The sequence below is a fragment of the Mastomys coucha genome, unplaced genomic scaffold (assembly GCF_008632895.1).
Source record: "Mastomys coucha isolate ucsf_1 unplaced genomic scaffold, UCSF_Mcou_1 pScaffold22, whole genome shotgun sequence".
NCBI lineage: Eukaryota > Metazoa > Chordata > Mammalia > Rodentia > Muridae > Mastomys > Mastomys coucha.
The window spans coordinates 79,469,275-79,475,274 of NW_022196905.1; the positions used below are offsets into that span (position 1 = coordinate 79,469,275).

A 6,000-nucleotide genomic window follows, 5' to 3' on the forward strand; every position below is an offset into this window, starting at 1 on the left:
TAACTTATGGAGTAAAATATATGGATTAATCAAGTAGCCCAATGCCTTCTAAAACAAGAAGCATCTGATACACAGTGCTAGCATTGAATGGCATAATCTTCCCCATCATGGCCACAGAGCAGAGCCTTTCTTCTTAAAGAGCCCTAGTCCCTTTTATTCTTTTCCATCTTTCCAAAGAATCTGTAAACAAACAGACAGCATTTTACAGCAAGAAAAGCAATGGCCACCACACAGGCTAGTAGGAATCCAATCACATCCAAAGAGTGGTACTGGTACCAGGTGAGGTTATGGTCTCAGGTGCTTCGCCCCTTTGTGACGCATGACAAACTCAATCCAGAAGACTGCTCTGTCCAGGAGCTTCATTGGCTGGTCATGGTGAATGGTTGACAACCACATCACATTCTCTTTATAGCTAAAGGAAAATAGATGGTTATACCCTTACAGAATAAACATGAAAACATATGTGTATAAAGTTATCTGTATCATAAAGAAAATGATTGTTGTCACTTATCACAGTCAAGACCTTATTAAGTAATACATAGGCTAGAACTTCTTCAACACACAGACTTAAATATGTAAGGAGAAATGCTAGGAAAGAAACAAATATTCATAAATAAGAGATTAGAATCAGTTAAGGCCCCAAAGCAAAATAAACAAAATCAAACTGAGCTAGATTTGAGGTTTAGAAGTATGAGTCAAGCAGAAAACCATTATTAATTAGCTGGTGTAATGAGTTCAGAACAGTTGAACAATCTGGAGATGTATGGCAAATCCATGCCATTTCCTCTGTGTTGCATATCTGGACAAAGCTGATAAGGAGTTGGAATTGGTGAGGAATTTGTACCAATCAGTTATCCGTGCTTATTGATTATAAATATAGATGTGCAGTGATTGTTCCTTTGCTGACTCCCTTGTCCTTTTATAAATATCTCCTTCCGATTGTGAGTTGTTCAATATAAATAATAAAACTTCACTTTCCTTTATTACTAAAAATGTTTTGGCTCTTGGAGTAATTCAAGTTAGTCTTGCTGTAAAATGGAACCTGAGTAAATTCTTGCTATTTCTGTTTGTACTTTTCTGTGTCATGCTTTTTGATATTGAGGATGCTTAATATTTTATATTGAAACACTGAAGAGATATTTGATTATATTGGTGATAAGATAATATAACTATAGATATGGGAAAGGTGTTTATAGACATTGCTCATGAAGTTTAAAGCTTAATGTACTGTATCATAACACAGAACCAGTGGCAATAGAGGAAACTTCACTTCTTAATATTTATAATGTAGACAAAAAAGTCAGCCATACAATACACAGAGAGAAGACAGTGTTTTTTGAGACAAAAGCAGCAGTGATAATATATTGTTATATAGGAGGTGAGGTCTATGACAAGGATGTTGTACAATTTACTGAAGACTAATTCAATGTGTCAAAAGCCTTCAAAATATATTGCCTATTTAAGAAATCATCTCCATTTTCCAGTGCCATCATCATGTCTATTAAATATTGGAAATGAAGACAAATATATATGTATATAAGAGTTTTATATTTGACCATCAAGAAAAAAGGGGGATGAGAAAGGGGTCTTGCAGAAGCAAAACTGGGAAGAAGGACAATATTTGAAATGTAAACAAAAAAATAACCAAGAAAAAATATTTTCCAAAAGCCATATCAAAAAAATTTGTTTCACAAAGTGCATATTGGGATGATTAAAATCTGTTCCAATTGAGGTGACTTGGTTTAACATTGCCTATTGCTTATTAATCACCAATATACTTCTAAACAAATATTTATTTTTTTACACATGAAATACATGCATAATATTTGTGATGCATGGAATTATATGACCAGGAAGCATAATTTAACTAAATGCATGCTCTGAAGTAATTTGGAAAGTAAATCATTATTATATAATATACTTGCCAATTAAACAGCAGTATGCTAAGTTTATTCTTTCAAAGTGATTTTTAAAAATTTTACAATTCTTCCAAAAGGCAGCCATAATTTAAAACCTTAGGGTGTGCACTATTTATAAGTAGAATCATCACTTGCCAATGCTATTAATTGAGTTAGAATCAAATGCTCTATTTTTTTTTTTTTTAGTACAGATCAATGATGGAATAAAAATATTGGCAAAGACAAAATTGGAAGCATTAAATATAATTGGAATTAGAGATTAATGTTAACTTGCTGGTTAACAAAAACTAAATTCGAGGGGACTTTTTAAAGAAAAAAGTGGTAGCTCGTAACTATCTTCATATATATATACATGCATATATATACATACATATATATTCAGTTTCTATAATTTGAATTGTCCTAAAATTCTGTCAATTTTTTTAGTAAAACAACTGAAAGATGCTTTAGTCTGGGGTAGTGGTACACTTTTGTTATTCTAGAGCTTTACAGAATGAAAGAGAAATATGTCATTAAGTCCAGACTCTAAAACAAAAATAATGAAAAAAAAACATATTGATATTGCCTTGCTGCCTAATACAGCTTTTTGTCCTCATCATCATTTCTTCCTTCAGGTTAATTGCTGTTCCTTGGATCTTCTCATGAGAAATTATCTATAATAAATGGGCTTGGGACATAGTGCTGTGATAGAATACTTGCTCAGCATGCATGTTTAAAGTCCTGGGTTCCAATACAATCCAAATAAATAAATACAGTGTTATACTCATGAAGGGTTATTGATGAATGCCTTCAGTGCATTGAGCAAATCTGAACTGGACATTGTATGGAAGTCTACTGAAAGAGCTGCTCCTTTGGCCACCATGTGAGCAATGTTGTCATGTTGTTCTGCAAATAAGGGGATGCCGACCATGGGGATCCCATGATGGATCGACTCATAGATGCCATTGGCTCCACTGTGAGTTACAAAAGCTTTAGTTTTTGGATGCCCTAAGTCAAGAAGAACATCAGAAAATATACTCATTAGAAGTCTTAAATATAAGTGTGTAACAAAGTACTCAAAGAGGCTGAGAATTTTTCAATATGAAAACTAATTTGAATTGCTTAAATTGCTTTAATATCTCAGAGCAAGAATTACCTAAGTGCATGGCAGAGTAAGTGAGAGATCTGTACCTTAGGCTTTTTTTTTTTATTGTGGAGTTAGGGTTTATTGTAGAAGTAGTTGAGGGATGAATGACGGATGTGATATGTGTCCTGGTACGTGGTTTGTGATGGATAGTGATTATCAGTTGAATACACAAAGTACATATTGGATGGAGGGAATGAATGCTGAGAACACCATGTGTTTGTTATAACTTGTTGACATTAAGTGTTCATATGTTCTTAGTACCACTCATTACTTTTCTGACTCTTCATTCCATTACCCTGGTCCCTTCCCAAGGTAAAGAATGCAACTAAACATGCTCAAGAAACCAAAAGGGAAATAACAAGAATAGGCTTGCTTATTAGTACATATGCACACTCTCTGATTTCTGTCTCTGCCTGTTTGCCTGTCCACCCACTTGCCCACTTATCCATCTGTCAGTCTGTCTGTCTCTATCTCTCCTTATCTTTGTCTCTGTTTCTTTTGCTCTCTCCCTGTGTGTGTGTATGTGTGTATGTGTGTGTGTGTGTGTGTGTGCCTGTGTGCTTGTGTAGTTTGGATGGAATTTTGCAAAGTGGTGTTACTGCTGCTGTCAGGAACCACAGAATGTTAACTAAAAACCCAGTGTCAGGAAACGGAAACTTCACTTTGAGGTTTTGGGTCACAAAAGTGGTGTGGATGGTTGTTGGTTTCCCTGGGGGGGGGGTATTGTCCAGGACTTTCCCCAAACAATATAAACTTTCCTTCTGGATTGCCTCTCAGAGCTTGAAGACAAGATCTCATTGCTAAAGACATAATAATGCACCTCAGACATAAAGCCTGAAGGAATTGAGATGAAACTGGCATGGACACTTCTTCTTTAAGGGTTTTCATACTATTGGATCTCTAGGGAGAAACAGCCCCTGTTTGTTAGGAGTCACACAAAAATAAGCTACACAACTATAACATATTCAGAGGGCCCGGGTTAGACCCATGCAGGCTCCGTGATTATTAGCCCAGTCTCTGAGTCCCTATGAGCCTATTTGATTCTGTGATTTGTATTTTCAGTATTTGAGTTTCAGAATCTTAACAAGAACGTCATTCTGGGGCATCCACTTGAAAATCTGAGTATTGGGTCCTACGGTGTCTGGTTTCTTCCCTTCAAACCTCCAAAAGACCTGTTAGATGTTAGACAATAATTTATGGAAGGATTCAAAATTTAAAATATACTATTTTAGAAGTTAGTCACTACTTAACTAAAAATGCCTTTTATAGCACAGGTGTGGAAATCAGAAAAAGAGTCATTAAGATCAATAAAAAACCTGAGACATATATTAACATCATCCATGTATCTCTGTACATTTAATCAGGTTGAATGTACTTATGATTTGCCATGTGCAGTTATATTCACACATGCGACAGTTAATGAAACATGCATATATTTAAGAAAAGTTTATGTTTATTTACTATAATACTTCTAATTTTCCATTTTTAATTTCATGCCAGATTAAATAACCCCACATTTTATATTCACTTATCCTGTTATTTTTAAAAGAGTTTAGCATTTGAAAAAATATTTATTACAAGTTTTGGCAAGTTTTCCATATCCACTATTCTTTCTGTTAAGAAGTTTCTAGAAAGATGCTATGATGGCAAATCAGACAATGGAGTTGTCTGTCTGTACCATTCTGGGAATAATCTCCCAGACTGGTAGGCGTTTATATTGGTCATTAACCTGGCTATGACTTTGTCACCCTTGTCCACATTCATCTTCATGATTGGCATGATGGATTAAAGTTCAGCTGTGGTAAATTATGTTTATATAATACCTTATGAGAAACACCTGGACCATTTCTGGAATAAAGCTTGTTTCTGCTGGACTCCATTTCTTTGTAAATGGGAGGCATTTTACTCTGTGTTAGAGACATCGTCCCGTGGATCATGTTTGATCATGCATGGTTGGTTAACTGTAAGGACAGGGACCATTCCACTTGCTCTTTTACATCTTTCCTGTTTCAGTCCTATCCTGAAATATATAGTTTTCTGGTTTCAATCTTCCAAACATTGTATGATCTTGCTAGGCTGGCTAGATGTACTGAGATCTGTAAGTACTCTATTCTAGGCTCATCTTCTTTGCTATCTTGACTGCAACACTAGCCTCCTATAGGTTTCTTATTTCCAGTCTCGCCCCTGTGCAATTCAACTAGGGACTGCATCTTGCAGACTTTTTTTTTTTTTTAATTTTAAAGGAAATGTTATCTTACCTCTCAGTTCCATTCCTTTCTCTATGTTCTATTGTGATGGCTTTGAATGATATGTTTATCAAAATCCCCTGTTTTGTAACACATCACACTTGCAGGTGTTAGAACTTTCTCTTAGTAATCTAGCATCTTATTTTCTTATATATTTTTTAGCTATATCATTTGACTTCATCTTTTAAAATATTAGATATTGTGGTTTGGGCAGAAATATATTTATGTTATTTCTTTACATGTCAAGAATTTATTCAGGCCGGACTCTCCAGTGAGAGCTGCCATCTTCTCTCCGGTGAGTTCCTAAGCCGGCAACAGTCAGCAGGGAGGCACAGACCCCAAGAGTTGCAGGGGAGCCGCCAGGCGGCAGGGACAGGATCCTCTCAGCTTCCAAGTGGCAGAGGGGGATCTGCGACCTTAGCTGCCCCTCCCTTGCACAAGGAGGGTCTGCCTCCAGGGACCTCTTTGACCTGGACTCTCCAGTGAGAGCTGCCATCTTCTCTCCGGTGAGTTCCTAAGCCTGGAACAGTCAGCAAGGAGACACAGACCCCAAGAGTCGCAGGGGAGCCGCCGGGCAGCAGGGACAGGATCCTCTCAGCTTCCAAGTGGCAGAAGTGGATCAGCCACCTTAGCTGCCCCTTCCTTGCACAAGGAGGGTCTGCCTCCAGGGACCGCTTTGACCCGGAGTCTCTAGTGAGAGCCGCCATCT

General features: G+C 36.8%; 1 pseudogene; it reads right to left on the reverse strand.

Annotated features, from left to right (window-relative positions):
- Positions 1 to 143: 143 nt before the first annotated feature.
- The window catches only part of LOC116070581, a 12,217-nt pseudogene continuing 6,360 nt past the window's right edge, over positions 144 to 6,000 (reverse strand).